The following is a 19,826-nucleotide window of genomic DNA, read 5'->3' as shown; positions in this document are numbered from 1 at the left end:
ACACCTAAAAAATTTAAATGAAACACATCGCTTATTATTATCGTTACCAATTCAAAAACTGCTGTGCGTCTGCTAGGGCGGCCTACATTTTAGTCATTATAATAATATATGTATAGTGGAAAATTCCATAACCTGAATAGCTAACACCCGTTTCCGTCAAAATGTAGCGTTCCGATTTAGCAGGGCAGAGAATAGGGGAGAGTGCGGGCTACTATTACTGGTCGTTGCAAGTGGGGACGTCATCGCAACGTAGGATAAAAATTTAATAGTAGGCAGACCTGTGTAACGCTGCACGTGTAGCGTTCTGAAAACCTGTATAAATTTCAAATATTTGTAGAAACTCCCGCGGCACATCTGCAAATCTTCCGTGGCACACTAGTGTGCCGCGGCACACAGTTTGAGAAACACTGGCATAGACAGTGCATGTGCAAATCAATTTATTATATTCTTAAACTGCACACACGTACCACCCTCCCCAAACCTTAGGCCTTTCAAGCCTGGAACATCATCATCTAAACTCCCACGCAAAGGCACGTTATTTACCTCTTTTACCAAAAATGCTTCCGCCTACACTGATTGTAAATGTAGTTCACAATATTATTTCTTTTCTATAAGGTGCTATTTGTGACTTAATTCATTCTTCACAGTACATACACCTGTGACAGTGCAGGTTGGCTCCAAGCTCCTATTTCATCCAAGGAATCTGTTGAACCTGCCACTGCCAATAACGTAACCAAAATGAGCCAGGCAAATGAGGACACATACAGTTAGCAAGGGGTTGGTGCAAAAAGATGATAAGTACTTTTATTTAAAAAAATGTTTAAAAAATCAAACAGTGTTCAAATAAATAGTGCAGTGAGTCAAAAAGTCTTCAAAAAATAAATAGTCCAATAAAAATCTATGTGCTTGTGGCAATTAAAATCAGTTCATAAATAATCCTTTAAAAATGACGTTAAAAGCACAAAGACAGTTCCTTATACCATAAACTCACAAGCCACAATGCTGCCGTCAAAACACCAATGTCTCCTCAGCTGCCCCGCACAGGACCCAACAACTGAGGAAACGCCCAACCAACAAGTGCAATCAGCCTTCTCGTCTAGACTCGGGTCCCATTGCCAGGCCTCGGCAACCCTCGGGCGCCAGACTGAGCCACATATGTCTCCCACCACCAATCCTTCATCGTCTGCGGGAACACCACATATCAAGCCACTCCTACTTCTCGGCAATCACTCAGTAGGAGCCTCCTTTCCTTATCCTCATGCTCCTACCAGTCCTGAGGTTCACTCCCAAACACCTGACGTGACGTCTACTATCCGCTTTCGTGGTGATGATTGACCTCCAAGGTTATTCCTCTTTTTATTTTATTTTATTGTAGAATCAAATCTCGGCAGCAGCCAGCAGGGTGGCCATGCGGCTCATGCGTATCAGCGCCTTTCTCATCCCTACCACCTTCACCGTCACGTCCCCTACCTCTTCATATGTTAAATAATTCTTGAGGCAGATTGAAGACTTAAGTGCCAGCTTAAGTGAAAAATGAAACGTACTAAGTAATTGCAACACAAACACTGACTTAATCAGTTTTAACGTGAATAAACGCTGACGAAAGAAGAGAAGAAGTGGGCCGCTGGGGTGGAGAAAAGAAGAGCTGCTCAGGAAGCAGCAAGCGCATCAACCTTTGAGCAAACGAATGCTAAACGTACAGAGAAAGCGTAGGAAAACTATTAATGCTCAAGTCAAGTGTATTCACTGCACGTTATCATGCAGTGTGCCGTTACTGGTTACAATATTACAAATATAAAATTGAATAATAATAATAATCTATCCATTTTTTAACCTGCTTTATCCTGAGGAGAGTTGCAGAGAAGTTGAAACCTATCCCAGCAAGCACAGGGCGCAAGGCAGGTGAACATACAGTAAATATTTTAAAATTCTCATTATTTAACTTATTACCCATTTGAATGCAAAAGAATACAGTTTCCTGTAAAATTGTCTTTTACATTGATCTTCAAAAGTAGCCAAAGTCAGTCACTAGGAAAAGTGGGGATTGATCTACAGCAGAAATGTTTTATTCAGGGTCAATTGTATGTACCATATCCAAGAGTAAGTAGCTCATGTGAACTGATAATATTAGCCCCTGGTAAAAAACCTATAAATATTGTATACAGAAAACTACTTCTGATACATTAAATTAACCAATAGCACATGTGTCAATGAAAGTTTTTTGTCATGAGTACTCGGAAAAATGAAATCGTCACAAGCATGTCTTCTCAAAACAGTTCACGATAACATACTACCTACAATACCATGAAAAAATACATAGCATTCAACCTATATATCCACTACACACAGTATATATACAGTATATCCACCTTAAAAAAAAGAATAAATGTCTTTGTGTGTGTGTGTGTGTGTCTGTTCAGTTGCTGTGTCTCTGTTATGTGCCATTTGGTATGGTATTCATAAAAGCAGTAGTAATGTTTGTGATGCACCATCTGTTTGAATGAAAACTGCAAAGCATTTTATTAATACATGAATTGCAAAATACATTTCAGTAGATGCTGCACTGCAAACTTTAACAGTGAGTTACAGCCAGACAAACAGAGATCAGTTTATCCACCTTAATAAAAGGACATGTGTCTAAGTGTGTGTCTGTGTACCTGTATGTCTGTCTTATTGCTAGGCTTAGGAAGAAAAATTTTAAAATAGGCAGAACATGTAGAAGAAGGGTAGGTAAAATAAAAATGATAATAAAATGGGTCTAAAAATATGAACATTGGCTGGCTTATTCTGTTGCCTTCCTTATACACTGACAACACTAGTGTGGTAGTAATGTTCTTGCACCTGCTCAGGCCACGTAAATGAGGTTTATAGCCATAATAATAATGAATGATAACTTTGTGTGGTGTGCAATAAATGAGTGAAAATAATAAACTGAGGTGCACCTCAGGAAACCAACCCTCCAGCACAATTAGACTGGAGTCCCCACCAGCGCATTTTCCCTGCAAAACGCTTCAGCTATGAATGGCTGGTTTGATGAGTGACACCAAACACAAGTGGCAAAAATGGATGACTCTCTGTTAAGTGGAAAAGGCCAAGGCAAAGAAAACGGATCAGGTATGTATTATTATATCAGACCAAGGCAGTTGAATGTTGGTAATAATCTATGCCGTTATCACCACCCTCTTCAGTGCTTTACAAAGTTGAGCTGAGCAGGTGCTGTACCAATATTTAATGCAGTCAGTGAGGATGGACTCTACTACTTTAAGGACAAATGGAGAAATGCAAACTACCCACAGATGTCTGAGGAAATTGAGGCATTAGTGAGCATTTTTGACAAGAGACAAAATGAGTCAAGCCTCTTTCAGTTTAACAGTGATAGTCACTCTAAGAAATTTAAGGCTGCCCACCCTTTTGATAGCATCCCCTATAATGCTGGTGGCAGTCTATCACCAGGTTCTTGTCTTTGCTGACCTTAAGAGTCAGTTGTTGTTCTGGCAGCACTGAGACAGCAAGTAATCCTTTCCTCTGTAAGTTTTCTCTTCATTGTTGGTGATCAGGCCTATGATGGTGTTGTCATTAGAAAATTTAATGATGGACTTGGACTATGTTTGGCCACATAGTCAGAGGTAAACAGGATACAGAATGGGATCTGTGAAGTGCCTGTGTTGGGGGCCAGTGTGAAAGATGCAGTGCTGCTAGTCTGCACATATTAAGGTCTGTTGATTGGGACATCTAAAATCCAATTGCACAGGGTAGTGCTGATTCCTAATCTGAAATGTTGAACTGTAATCTATAAACAGGTCTCCGGTGTAACAGATTTAATTATCTAGATGTGCCAGGATGATATGAAATGCAAGGGATGGATATGGCATCCTCTGTGGACCAGTTGTGGCGATAGATCTAGATTGTCAGTTTAGAGATAAGCCATCAATTTTTGCATGTAGTGTATCTGTCTGTAATTATTTTCTAATATGAAGTAAATACTTTTTTTAAATGGTGGGAAATATTACATTTTTCAAGATATTTTATTAAATTAATTAAACCTTTTTTCACCTGGCAAACCAATCTAGTCACATATTCCCAGAACGTCTGTGTTTTAATAAAATGTGACTATAGTTGCAAGAGCCTGCCAGAAAATTACCAAATTGTTTGGCTATCATGACTTTCCTTCTTTAAAGCTGCCAATGTTTGTGCTGAAGTGATCCTAGATGCACACAGCATTAAAGAGTAAGAGGTCTGGAAGGCTGTGGTCTCTATGTCTGGTGTTCAGCGTCAGTATGAAGTGTGTGCAGAATTGTAGTTCACCACCTGAGTGACCCCACTGGTTGGTTTCCAATTCAAGGAATAAAATGGCTGATATTTTATCACTGTTGTAAATTTCACCCTTTTATTACTTAAAGTGATACAATCAGAAATCAATTCTTTTTAAGTAATATTTGAAATGTATTGTTGATGATTGTTAAAAAATTTGACCTTTATACATCTTTGGAAAACCTCCAGACTTCAAACCCTTTCCTGGTTATTGCAATAAACAAAACTGTATATAAAAGACTCACTTTAAAAAGAATTGGCTGCAGAACTAATAAGAAACAGTGTTAGTATTTCCCAAAAGAAACTTTCTACACTTTATTCAATCTGAATTTATTTCTTTTTTTGCTGGTTGACTTATTGAGCAACCTGTTACACAAGTTGTTAAATTTAGGCTCTAGCTAAGTGCAGAAGCCCAGCTGTAAGCATCATCTGCAGGGGAGGCAAAGTACATAGCTTAAACTTAATTGTTTCACACCTCTTTATGCTGTAAAATTGTTTGTGAGAGTATCCACAGATAAATCATAATAGGGGATTTTCTCTTAAAAGTTTTGCCATAGATACTTCCATCTGTGAAAAGCTAAAGCAGTAGTGTAAATTCCATTACTAGTCCTTTAAAACATCTAACCTGCAGGAAAAAAAATGAAAATTTGTATCTCTTTGCTAACTGGACTGAAATAGCCAGCCTAATGTTTTTCTGCACTGTTCAAAAAATGTTAAAATTGTTTGTTCCTATTTTGCACCACATGGATCCTTTAAGTGTCTTTGTCATCCACTTGTGTGAACAGTGTCTGAAATTTTCAAGATGGCAATCATTTACAAGTACATTGCTGTTGCTGTGAGAATTGATTTGTATGACCTCTCATTTTATTGTTGTAATAGATTTTAGCTTAGAATGACTTATACAATGAATGCTTTGTGTAGATTTTCAAACATCTTAATGTTGTTTTATATATAGCACCTACTATAAATATAAAATAGGCCAATGACTCACTTGGGTTTTCAATCATTTCATTAGACCATTTTTAATCATCGAAAAGGAGGCATTTCAAATTTAGAATCAAAGATTCTTTGTCATTTAAATATACAGTAGATATGCTTCCTTATTCCTAAACATTGTACAGTGCATTTAATACTTTTTAATTTTTTTTGTTGTTAACTCTGATCTCATTTTAAAAAGTAAATAATGAAGCTCAGAAATGAATTAAGTGTCTTCAATTCAAAGAAGACACTATACTTAATTCAGACAGGCTCTGCGATGTGTTTTGAAGAAAGCACTTGAAACCCTTCTGAGTCTTATCTTAACACAAGAAAGGCATCAATTGGAAGCAATCATCCACACTTGCAAATTGGCTCTGATTTTCTTGCCTACATGCTTACAAGAGAACCACTTTGAAAACTAATTTTCAGAGCGCGCAGACTATTAGCAATTTGACTGTGCATTTTAAACCAAGCAGACAAATATACTTTTTTTTTCCTAAAGTAGCTAAAACAATTTATCCAAAAGGTGAAAATAAAAGATTTCTATTAAAAAAGAGCAGACTTCAAGATAAAAACACTGACAGGCTTTTTGAAATATCTGTCAAAAAACTTGCACATAAGAGAAAAAAATATTTTAAATCAATCTGTTTTAAACACAGTAGGCCACCTGGAAAGATGTTGAAAGCGCTTACTTGCTTGGGTGACGGATTTTACAAATCTAATCTTTCTGCAAACCCTCAGCTTTAAATGACATTAATTGACAAGCAGGCTTCACTATCAGCAAAAACTCACTTTCAGCATACTTACAAACATCACCAAGGTGAAAGAGATCTACTGCAAAGAAAAAAAAATATCTAAGAAAACTATAACAATTTGATAGCTAAAAACAGAACTTGATTTTACAAGAGAATGCCTGTAATGTGTACTAAATGGAACACACATATATAATAATTTCTTACGGAATAAATACACCACCGTTGGTTGTTGCCCAGTATGTTCGGTTACAATGATACCACTCCACATAAATGTTTGAATAGCTCAATCAAAATGAACCACTCCTGGATTAAATGTATAATATTTACAAACACTCAGGTGCATGTGTTGGAGAGTGGATTGGCTAAAATCAACAAGCCTTTTACAAAATTAAGCTTGCAAGACAATTGGTTCCTTTTGTATGCATACAAAGATAGAACTACAGTACTGAGAAGTTAAAGACTGATTTTTCTGCCTTTATAAATAATGTATTTTGATTTACATGTGACTGTTAACTCCCAGGTAAATTATGTTATTCAAATGCATTGCACTTACAAGACTTCCTGACCCCAGAGGTATTCTTCTTCCCAAACTTACAAACACTTAAAACATCACTTGGTGTGAGGAATAAAACCTCTGCCTTTGGACAGTGCTTTCTTCTCTCCTTGTCCTATGCCATCCCTGAATCCCAGAAAACCCTTTACATATGAAGACTGCTAACAGATTTTCAACTGCTGATTACTTCATTAAATGGATGCCTTTCCAGGATTCTGTAAAACTAAGTGGACATTTTTCTGTTTTCTTCTGCTTTCACTACCACAAGAGACCTCTTCTATGAAAATAATAAGCTTATCAGAAATGCAGAAACTTATTTGCACATTCCTTACCTGCCTTCTCAATGGAAGCATTCTATACCTTTCTGTAGAGACAAGCCAAGCAAAATGACACCTTTTATTGGCTAACTAAAAAGATTACAATATGCAAGCTTTCGAGGCAACTCAGGCCCCTTCTTCAGGCAAGATGTAATTACAGAGTATTTGAGCGACAGAGAGAGAAAAAAGTTACGGACACGGTGAAAAGGTCCATTTGTGATTAAAGTGGAAATTTCAGTTTTAATCTTAAAATGTCCACTTTAATCCTGTTTATTTTATCATTGAAGTAGACTGTCGTAAACGCCATCTTAAAACTGACCCAGCTGTTAATCTCTCAGTGCTCCTGGGGCTTCCTCCTGCATTGACAGCAGCGGCAAGCAGCAATTGCCACACAGAACACATTAAATGTGTGATACTCCAGCTCTCTGTAAATTAAAATCCTTATATTTATACTTGATATCACTTTCATGATGAAATACATTAAAGTATGCATGTTAAATTTTACAGTTAAATTGTTAATTTCATTTAAATAATAAATACTGTTAATAACTAGACATGTGGGGGTGGCACGGTGGTGGAGTGATAGTGCTGCCGCCTTACAGGGAGTCATGTTCCTAGTGTTCCCCTGCCTGAAGTTTGCATGTTTTCCTGGTGGGTTTCGGTTTCCTTCCTAAGACATGCAGGTTTGGGGATTTGGTGATGCTAAAATGACACTAGTGTACTGTATGCGTGTGCTTGTATTCACCTTGCGATGAGCTGATGCCTGTCCAGGGATTGTTTCTGCTTTGCGCCTGATACATACTGGAATGGGCACATCCCTGGATTGATGGATGTAATCATTAAATATCCATCCTTTTCAGATATATTGTAGCAATGTGTCCTCTGAATTTAATGGACGTTTCAGGTAATTCGCAACACAGCGAAGCTGACCATTTTCTCACCGTGATGATATCTCGTACTCCCTCCTAGTGGATTCTCCCAGATTTACGTAAAGTATGTGTGTAAGTATAAACAGTACAACACTCCACAGGTGCACGTGTTGCGTTGTGTGAAGTATACACTCGGCCTAAGAGTGGACTGTGGAAGATCACTTACATAGACAAAAGGATGCAAAGACAACAAGTGCACTGCATCAGAAGCAAAGTTCTTCAATTGACCGTGGATCAATGGCATGCAACTCAACACATCATTGAAACTCATTCTTATAGTATTAGTGGCACAAAGTTGTTTATCCGTGTCCAGATAAATAATAATTTTAAATATTTAGTAAACTCCCTGATAACGGCCTGGTTTCTCATGTTGAATTGTTAAAGTGTAACAAACTTGTAATTGACTGTTTCAGGTAAACTTCAAGCTTTTAACTAATTTAGTAACAATAAAATCTGTGTTGCAAAAAAACATTTTGACGTCTCTGAGCCCTGTCTGTACACTAGTCTGAGAGGAGTTAGGATGTCCTGCTAAAATGTAACTTAACGAAAAAGCTTGCAAAATCAAAAAACTCCCAAAAACCTTTAAGATAACTAAGAACAGTCTCTTCTATATTATATGTGTCTGTCTCAACTGTCTTCTTTGACAGAATATAAGAAATGATCAAATTTCTATACTATTTTTGTATGTCAATATATTGTATTATTGTGTTTCCTAACACAAGTGTGCTTCAGTTACTTTGATATATGTCTTAGTGGTTGGGATCCCCATGTACACAGAAACATGATGGCAACAAATTGTCTAATTAATTATTGGCATTGCTAAAAGGAAAACTGATAATTAATCATTGATTCACATCTATTGATTCATAAGTTCAGTAAGTTCTGTTCTTACTGTTTTTAATGAGATATTGGAAACTGGCCCAGATCAGTTGACATGATTGTCGGTCACTTTAACTTAGGCTTTGATACCTGGGGTACTACTGATAGATAAAATATTGTGAAAAGTTTTATTCAAACAGGTTTCATTTTCTGTCACTAAGGAAGGAATTTAAATTACAGCAAATAGTCATTATGTGTAATATTAATTTAATTCTTTTGTATGCAAGATTGACATGTCAGTCATATAAAAAGGTATCATTTTTCTAATTTTTATATGTTATAATAAAATTATTAATGGTTGTCCTACATCACATCAGTATTGTATGTGTTTTTGTCTGAATCAGACCTTAGCAAAACCAAAAAACCAACTAAATATTTACATTAAATTTTTTGATCAGTGTAAATTACTGTTTCTAATTCTTCCTGGCATCTGTTGCAATTCTGTGTTCCTGCTGTCTTGATTATGCTGTCACTATTAGCCATGAAATATCAGGGAAATGAAAATCTTTGAATTAAGTAGTAAAAGAGACACTATCAGCCCTACAAATGACTCCAGTACAAATTAGGAGGGATTGGGGTTGTTGTTGGCCTTGGTCAGCCAGACAATAACTGCTTATTCAAAGGATTGTAGAAGCAGAGAAATTTATGGTCCCCAGAAATGCAGTTTTTGTTAGACTGAAATATATGCATAAGCACTTATGGTTCAGAACAAATGTTTATCCAAGTGGCCTCATATACATCTAGTTAAGTCTGATGCGGTTGTACTTCATTATATTCAGATGGCAAAATGCACGTTCTGTCAAATCATCATTCTCCAAGTAAAATACATCTCCTAAAAATATAGTTTTTTTTTCTTACTTATTAAACAAAATGGTAAAATTCAGGTTTCCTAATGTAAGAGGAGTGTTCTTTTATGTAAAAACTTTTTACAATAAATGGTTTATTTCTATTGTCTACATAGTATCTGACTTGCTATAGCTGTATTATGTATTGCTGTATTAATAAAACTGAAAACAAACTGCAGAGTGACTTCTTACTAAAACCAAGGTGCTCTGGTACTTAGTACACTTATTAGCCACCTTATGTTCAAACATGGTGTTGGTTATGGATAAACTATGCAAGTCCGATAACAGAGCACCGCTTAAGTTAAGATCAGAAAGGCCGTTCCTCCCAATCATGCTTCTTCAGGTGTCTCCATTATTACCCACATGGGTGTTTCCAGAATCCCCTCCAGTGACTCCAAAAAGGCCTGGTACTTTGAACTGACATTTGGTGCATAGGCACATATGGCAGTCAGTGTCTACAATATTCAGCCGCACAGAAGCAGCCCTCTCTTTCTCCAGGATAAATTCCAACAAGGCATTGACCAGGCAGGGTCTCAATAACAAGCCCAGTCCAGCTTGATGTCTTTTTCCCTGAGCAACTCCAGACTTAAGGAGAGCTCAGTCTTTTTCGAGGAGTTTGGTTCTAAAACCAATAGAGTGGCTAGACATGAGCCCAGTTATATCTAGTTTGTAGCTCTCCTCCTCATCCACCAACCTCGGCTCTTCCCCCCCAAGAGTGGTGATATTCCACATCCAAAATGTCAGTTTGTGTGTCTGGGTTCCAGCCCACCAAGGTATCCCCTTTGACCTCTGGTCAGGACACTTTGCTTCCAGCCCCTATTCCTCCTGCAGATGGCCCTGGATAGTTTATATTCAGAGGTTTTTAAAAGTACTTGCCACTGATGGGCAAAAATGTTATTGGGAAGTCATCTACGCTGCAAATAACTGTTTGATAGTACTTGTGTCTCATTCCTGGTTATCTTTCTCTTACAATTTAGTGATCTCACTGATTTGATCTTCAGTCAGGAGATGCCACTAAACACTCAACCAACCTTCATTCAGGACTCTCAGTGATGTCCTGAATAATAAACCCCCACAATCATGCTCAAGTGGTATAATACTGTGTCTTTGACCGGCAAGATCACATTGGATCTCTTGGAGGAAGGGGTGTATCTGAGACTACCAGTCTGCATTGCTTGGTTGGGGGCCATAGAACAGAATTTTTCTTTGATTCAGTTCCAAATTACAGAAACTTCCAAAATTTTCATTCACATATCACTCCAATGATATCATTCCAAATTTCCAATTATAATGGCCAACAGTCATGATTGGCACAACCTTACCAATGAAATTACGGAAGAATATATGCTGTTGCTAAATGAGGACCTTTCTAATAATGATTCCAGATAAGACTGGTGGGACCATCAGAAGTGTAAAAACAAGGTTTAACATTCTTTCTAATCCAATATAACTGACTTCAGCTATCTAAAAAAATGAAATTTTGGAAGTGAACAAGGAAACCAAAAGAAGTTATGGTTCTTTTCTGTTATACTGTAACAACTGAATTTGCAACATGTGTTCTTGAAGTGCAGTTAACACAGCAAAATTCTCAGAGTTAAAGTAAGAAATACTTAAAGTGTACGTATAGAAACCCCCTTTCCATATACACACTTTAAACACTATATAAGTTAATTTAGCAATGTTGATTGTGCTGACATACGCATCCATTATTGATAACAGTGGCTTTGCTGTCATCCTCATGTATCCAATGAGGAAAGTAAACCATTTCAAGACAGCACCTTATTGACTAGGTACTACCATTTCTTAAGGTTTGTGGTAGATTGCACGTAGCATGTCTAATAGAATGAAAAGAATTCCTTCCACCATAAGAAGCAGCCCCTGGTGTGTTGCTCTTCACCAGTCACACTTATACATGCCTAGCTTCTGCTTCCTATGTTGTGTCTGCACCATATGGAGTGTCCTCTTAAGGGAACAAGTTGGATTAAATAATATGAAAGATCAGTTGCTGCCCTTGCAGCAGAACCCCTTTACACTTTGCTGGTTTGTCCAAAGGACTACAGAAGCCAATGCCAATAGAGTTTAGCACCAGTAAAGTCACAGGAATACCCAGAAGTATGCCAACATCAAGCCATCTTAATGACTCCATTAGGCAGTGAAAGTCTCTTGGGGGCGATAGCTTCTAAAACCTATGCAAGTCCATCGAACTTGCTCACTGCCCAAAAAAGTGGTTTCAATTTCTGCAGAGAGTGAAATACCAAAGGACAGACAACATTAATGCAGGCTATTTGAATAATATATTAATTCTGTGTTTTGCAAATTATTTTTTTTTTCCATGGAAGCTGAGAATGGCTTTATCTATTCATTACTGAATGCAAATGTATTTGAGTAATTATAAAGTGCTAATTCCCTAATGCAAGCCGAGTTGACTATACCTTACAAGAATGACTGTTCTGCTACTGTCTTAATGATTTGTTACTTGGATTGGTCATTATATTTCTAAAAAAAATTCAAGCTAATTTAAAAAGAACATTAATACAATGAATGAACTCATGAATGGATTCTTTACAGTTATACATGGGAATTAATAATACTTATTTACCATTAAATGAACAGTAAATTACAGTATGTGTAGTATAATTTAATTAAATATTTAAATGTCTTTGTCATCAGTTATGTTTAACAATGAGCTTTCACGCTGGATAGCAATTCCTGGAAAAAAACTCTGCATCCAAGCTTTATTTATTTTTATGTACAAGGTCAATGTGTTCCTCATTCCTCAGACAAAGAATAATGATGAATTCTGCTATTTGAACAGAACAAAACTCGACTGCCAAATTCTAACCTCTCTAAATAAATCCTTTAATTCATATTCATTCATCACTATAACTAAAGGTCCTGTACATGATTTTTCATATTTGGTGCATATAAGAATATTAAATAAAGTTAAACCAAGGCACAATAATAGTGTTTTCATACTGGTACATACTCTTATATATAACTTAAATAATTATGTTTTATTACCAGGGAAGCACTAAACATTACAACATTTTGATCATGAAAATTTTTAATATGAATTACATTTGAAAAGGATTTATTTCAGCACAGAACTATAATTAAGAGGTTTCATTTCAGTAACTTTTGTGCACCATAAAATGCTCTCTTATAATGGTTTTAATATGATTAACTCCTTTAGGGATTCACTGACTCATTTTTTAAAATCAATACACAACAATGATTAGCAATTTTTAACTACTTAAAATTGTTAAGAGGTTTGAGACTTCCTTTTTTTCAGTTTTGCAGAGCCTGCTGTTTATGCATTCAAGCACATCTTAATTAACCAAATTGGTTCTGTTAAATCATTAGAATTTTAAAAGCATATACCAATATAAGCAAATTTTCCTCTATCCTTTTAATAGATATTTGAGAGCCGGAAAATAAGAGGGTTCCACAAAAGAAGAAGAAATTGAAATACGTGATGGAATGATGTGTTGGATCCACATGTTCAATATTCCATCATACAACACAGTTACAGTATACTGTATATGCCATATTCATCTGTTCATGGCAAAATTTACAATCACCAGTAAAAGCAAGACACACTTCATTGAGAAAGAGAAAACTGGTGCTGAAAAGTAAACCCTAAAGGGACATGACAGAAATTTCCAAAATCCACAGAGACATTGTAAAGTATGGCCCTGGAAAATTTAAATATGTTATTATAAGTAATTGAAAATACAGTTTAACACAATTGCACTTTTCATATGAGTTTCTAATACTTTATTACTTCATACAGACTTTTTCAATTACAATAATATTAGGGAAACACTTTCGTTATGAATTACTTTAAAGTGCTTCTGACATTCTGTATCACTTCAATCTGGCATATTACTGTGGAGACATTTTAACGGTAGTATTATATGTAAGAAATCCTATTTAATGACTTGATGTAAACTAAATATTTTTAAAACATTTAACTATTTTGGGATCTTAGATATACAAATATTCAGGTGTGTTAAAAAGGATACCATTTATCTGTATGTTGATTGGTGCAGACCGATATATTTCTTAACTCTGTTATGCAAATGAACCTAACTTATTGTTTTGCTATGGTGAACTGACCTTTGAGCATGATAGGCTCCCTAAAGGTTGTTGAAATAAAGGACATCCATTTCCAAGACATTTATAAGGGTGATATTGATTCATCTTTATTTAAGATTCCAATTTCATTAACTACTACCAAAATCTACAGCACTTTTATTTATTGGAAGTCATGGCTGTATTGACAATCATAGACCATGCTGGTTATATAGAAGTTAGCCAAATACCTGAAACTGTAAATCTTTTAAAGCCAGACTTGATTTAACATAAAATGCTCTGCTCAACCTTTTTAGAGTAAGAGTTGCTGCTATAGGTGAAGCAGTCTGGGAAATTCAACCCTTTGTTCAAATGCAAGGTGGAACCATGGTAGTCATATTGTTACATGAAACAGAAATTTCAGACTTTACACAATAAGCAATTTAGTGAAATCCCCTGGCAATAGGTGTAATGTTTCAGGAGATATAGCACATGCTGCAATGTAAACCCACCAATCCGCCTCCTTTTCAACTGTTCTATTTATTGTGGGACATGGCCGGCCTTTCATCCCGGCCAATACCCCCAGGCCACTAGATGGAGACCTCCCTGCAACATGGAGGTGCCCCGAAGACCAGCAGGGAATCCTGGACAATGGAGTTTTTATCCACAGCCCTGCTGGATACCATGGGGGCCGCTAGAGGATGCTGCAGGGAAGAACAAGGAGTATTTTCCCTACAACCTGGAAGTGTGTCCTAAGCACGTGAACAGAGGAAATGACATGCTTCCAGGTTGAAGAAAAGGAGTTTTTATCTGACCCGGAAGTGTTCCTAGTCACATGGACAGAGAGAGCGAAACACTTCCGGGTCACGGACTATAAAAGGACTATGGGAAATCCCAGAGATGGAGCTGAGCTGGGTGGAAGGGTGGCAACGCGTCTGGGAGAGTGGAGGATTGTTTGATTATTGATTATTGTGTATTTATATGAGTATTGTGGAGAGGAGGGTCCTTTGTGCACTGTAATGTTCAAATAAATATCATATTTGGACTTTTATCTGGTGTCTGGCGTCTGATCTGAGGATTCAAGGGAGCGATAGCGCCCCCTATCTGTCACAGTGGCGTAGTCGGCAGGATTCTCTGGTGTCTATTTGCAGAGGACCTGTACATACATTTTCTGTGGGCCGAGAATCCTAAGACGGCAGCGTCAGGATACGCAGAAAAATCGCTAGAACCCACCTTCATCAAGTCCGTTATGGGGAAGAAGAGGAGCAAGCAGAGTGTTGGCACCAGTGGAGTATCCGAGCTCGTCATGGCCGATGCTTGGGATGAGCTACGGAGTGGCCACACGGGGCAAATGGCGCCTCCAGAGAATGACAATCATCGCGAGGTACGTGTTGGGGATTTAATGGACAATCCTTTTAATATAACTCATTTTGTCCCGTGCATGTACCTCGGAGAACACCATCTGGAGGCTCTGCGGGAGGCAGCAGACGTTCCCGAAGACGGTGGTGCATTCCTGTGCGAGCCGACGAGCCCAAAAGGGAACTTCCGCATGTCGGCTGCCAGCGAGGGACATGTGATCAACCCCGGTGCATTTTGGGAAGGAGAAGGTCTGCATCCCGCTGTTTGCAACTTCGCCGACAAATCAACAGACTTGGACTTTCTGAAGGGGAAGGGGGAGGCGAGTGAAGCACCGCTCACCCCACGAAAAGGTAAGGAGGTCAGGAAATGGCTGATTGGTCTGCCGATAAATTAATACAGGCGGATTGCAGTCAGCCAAAGATGGCGGCCCGGTCCTTGAAGGTGAAGTCCAAATCCCAGGCTCCTTGCAAAGCCCATCCAAGCACGTGCCTGGAATGGACGTGCTCATTGGCTCCCGGCCGGTAGGTAAGCAGAATTAGGAAGTAAGCCTACCTCCGGCTGAATTAAATAACTTTGTAGACGTGCGGGAACTCGAAAAACTGATCGAGCTCGTATGATGTATTTTTCAGATGCTGGAAGCAATATAGAAGATTATTGGAGAGCTGGGAGCGATGGCCGAAGTGCCCATCAGGAAAGTGGATGAATACCTGCGGCGGTGTATATATACACACACACACACACACACACATATATATATATATATATATATATATATATATACATATATATATATATATATATAGTGGCGGACAGCCAGGGTCCATGACTGGCCAGGACGTCCCTTCGATGTATGCTCAGGGGGAGCAGCCATGGACTGCCGTGCAATACCTCCCCCTGGACGCTAGATGGCCGCCCCCCTGGGTTGGAGCGGTGTCTCGATTTCCCACAGGGCTCCATGGGAATTGGAGTTGGGTGCAGCCTTGTTGGGTCCCGCAGGCACCACCAGGGGGTGCTGCAGCTGGAACTCCTGAGCCCTTATGGGCAGAGTTTTCACCACATCCGGAAGTGCAGCCAGAACTCAGCAATCAAGCACCTGGAGCACTTCCAGGTGAACTATAAAAGGGGCCAGCAGCCACCACTCCGGGAGCCAGAGTTGGGAGGAGGAGGACGAGGTTGCCTGGGAGGAGTGGAGGAAGCAGAAGAGTGTGCTTGTTTTGTGTTGGTGTTTTATTTGTGTACTTACATATTGTGACTGCAGCTCCAAAATTTGAAAATTGTAGTAGGTGCTACAACACACTCTTCTAACTTGCCTACATAGTTCTTTTTGCATTTGACATCCATGTCTGTGCATGCCTATCAGTTTTTATTTTGAGTTATTGAAATGGAAAGGTTTGGCTGAAGGCTTGGCTGTGAAGAAGCCAGTCTGATAGCGCTCACGGGACATCGTATCTTTGATTGCCGGTACAACAAATAGTTCTGAGCTGGCATCAACCACAACACTGCTCTTGTAAAAAGAATGCCATCAACTCAGAGAGGCAGAAGCAAGTTCTTTGTCCCACGTGAACATCCCTGAGATAATAAAACTCAGTGCCTATCTCAAAACCCTTTTGCAGCCAGGGACACTATATGGGTGACTGCCACAAATCTTTCCAGTGTGTTGAGACTCATTCTTTTACAGTGGCGTAGTCGATGGGATGGCCTCATTTTGGAACTGGAAGCCAAAACAGACCAGAGTCTCAACACACTAGAAAGGTTTGGGGCAGCCACCTTGGGACAGAGCTCCATTTTCAAGGGCTGCCAAGCCAAGATTGAGCATCCCAGCGAAGCCGCACATGCTTGTTTGGGAGTGGAGGAAGCACCAATCACAACAGTGTGGCCAACAGCTGTACGAACAGTTTCTCTACGTCCCCACCGCTTTGGAGACCTTACTTTTGGGATTGCCCTCATAAAAAACTGTAAGGTCCAAGGCCCCACCCCAGCAGCCCAGAAACAGGTTAGTGGTGCCAAGCACAAACAATATGCAGTATATTTCTGGATAAAAAACAGCACTGAACTTATGGGAAATTGGAAGAAATATTGATTGTGATTACTCAGTTGAATTTGCTGTAAACATAATAATATGTTAAATTACTGGGGCAAGTTTACCAGTTGGGGAAGTAGGGGCAGTGATGCACTTGCTGTTAATGCAGATATGACTTTGATCAAATATACAATAAGATAAATAAAAGCTAACACCATGATAATCTTTCATAATGAGTATAAAATCCAATTACTTATGTGTGGAAGGCAAACTCTTTTAACATCTACACTTTGTCTGTGTAGGTCCCTATCCCTGATGGATACTCTTTGCTTAGTAAATCCTTATGTAAACCTCTTTCTATTACATTGTTCTGGTCTTCTGATATAAGATCATTTTAAGAGATCCAAGATGGAACATTTTATTCCACAATGTACATTTGTTCTCTAAGCATTCCAACATTCAGAGATACGAGTGAGTTTGAAGATCACTGGAAAAAGAATGATGTCTTGAGAGAAGGATAAATATATTCTAAAAGAGGAGACATGACAAAGTTAAAGATTTGGGGCGCACCACCCTGGGTGAACCCCATATAATAGTTTTCAGCACACAACAAAATGCAGAGTTGTCTTTACAGGAACAAGTTCAAAACAGAACTGAAAAAGGATAGTGGCCCTCTTGGTCAAATTGGTCATTGACAGGAAGTGAAGGGTCCAGGAGGCCATACAATGGAAGTGACATCAACACTGGAGTAGTGGTTAGGCAAGCATTCTGCAGTGGGAGAAAGAGAGAAGGCATTACATCCCAGCACCAATCCCCGGTTCGGCAGGTTATTACCATCACCTGAGCCCTTAAGCTGTGTACCCCCGCGACAATATCTAACATGCCAATGGAAGGTGGTCAGAATATGTAATAAGTACTGTACATATAATGACACTTATGTAAAATATGTATTGTTAATAGCCATAATAGGCAGTAGGGCGTAGTGGTTACGGCATTGGACTTCATAGCCAGAGGCTGAGTTCAAATCCCACCATTTTGCACTGAGAGACCATTAGCCAGTCACTTCATCTGCCTGTGCTCCAGTTGTAACCAATGTATCTGAAATGTTATAAGTTGGCTTGGTTAAAGGCATCATCAAAAGAATATTAGCTGTTTTTGTATATTTCATTTACTAATAAAACAATGAAAAACAGCATGAATGTCAAAAGTGAGCTGCTCTATCTTCATTCAGTAAATCTGTCATCTGTCTCAGGATTGTCAAGGATAACCTCCTCCAACCATTCCAAATGGAGGTTTCATTCATTAAAAGAACTGTACATTCACATATAATTTTTACCTTAGAATACCTTCAATTCCGAAGCTGTTTCAGCTGGATTTAATAAATAAACACCTTATTTTTCATCATCTACAAAAATCTTTACATTTTGGTGCTCTATAACCTTACTTAACACTAGTATATTAAGCCAATGTGACTCGTTCTGTCAGTACTTCATTAAGCTAATTATTTTTAGCACTACCATCTTTTTCACATGAAGCATCATCACAATGTGTCTGGCAATGTATATACAGTACATAACATTACATTAGGAAAAGGTTCTTCTTTCAAATATTGATTTTTTTTCCTGCTTCCCTTGTCTGTAAGTCCCTCTCTTTGCTTTTACTGTTTCTTTCAACTCATAGATAGCTTTCCCCGGACATCTCTTAAAAGATAGCAGTGATCAATGTCTATTCAGTACCTTACCTTATCTTTAGAATAATATTGGCAAAGATTTATGCATTCAGACTGAACCTCTAAAAACAAAGCCCTATTGGGGTGATCAGTAACTGTAGCTGAGGTTTTGAGAGCCATTAAGTGTTTTTTTTTGTTTGTACAGATTTCATAATCTAATTATTATATATTAATACATCCACATGTAGTTGCAGTGAAACAATCTAAGAAGATAAATTAAACTTTATATTAAAGAACAATATGCTACAAAACATTATAATGCTCAAGCAGCAGGAAGGAAGACAGGAAGGCTTGAATGGAATATACTCATCTAACTAACCACATAAATTTGTGGTAGATCATGTTATGCCATTTCTGTTATAAGTTTCAAGGTTCAAAATTTTTTATTAGCCATGTGCAATAACTTCATCAGAAAGCTTATTCAGTCACATGTATTTATAAGGTTCAACTAACAGTATGGAAAATAATACATAGATATTAGTGCAAAATTGTGCAAAACAAGATAATGGTGCTGTGAAAACAACATTATTACTGTAGTGTAGGAACAGGAAGTAGAGAATTTGACCAGATTAAACTATTCAAGGTATGGATAACTTTGGGGCAGAAACTATTATTGAATATGGTGATCACCATTTTAATGATAAAACAACATTTAGCAGACTCCACAGGAGATAAGAGCTTGTAGCTCAAGTGGTCCTGCAATATACCCTCTTCTCTGCTGCCATGACGACGAAGGTATATCTGGCCAGTTGATGGTAGTTGAATCCTCATAATCTTCTCGATGGACCTTAAAATGCTGTGTATAGCTTTAAAATCCAGAGCTTAACCCTTATTACTGAAAGTTTCTGAATCTTAAAAAAAACAAGTTAATTAAAAAGAAGGAAAAAGAAGGTAATAAGCAGCAAAAACTGGTCACTGATTAAGACAAGGGTTGAAATGAAAACCTGCACCCAAAGCTGCTCTCTGGAACAGGTGTTGGTGACCCCTGTTCTACCATAGTAGCACAGGTAAACAAATTTTCAGTATTAAGGGGTAAGTGTACCCTTGCTTGTTCCCCACTTCCTTAGACAACTTAGT

This window comes from Erpetoichthys calabaricus, chromosome 9 (assembly GCF_900747795.2).
Source record: "Erpetoichthys calabaricus chromosome 9, fErpCal1.3, whole genome shotgun sequence".
Lineage (NCBI taxonomy): Eukaryota > Metazoa > Chordata > Cladistia > Polypteriformes > Polypteridae > Erpetoichthys > Erpetoichthys calabaricus.
The sequence above is the reverse complement of the archived record's forward strand: the minus strand, read 5'-3'. Positions refer to the sequence as shown.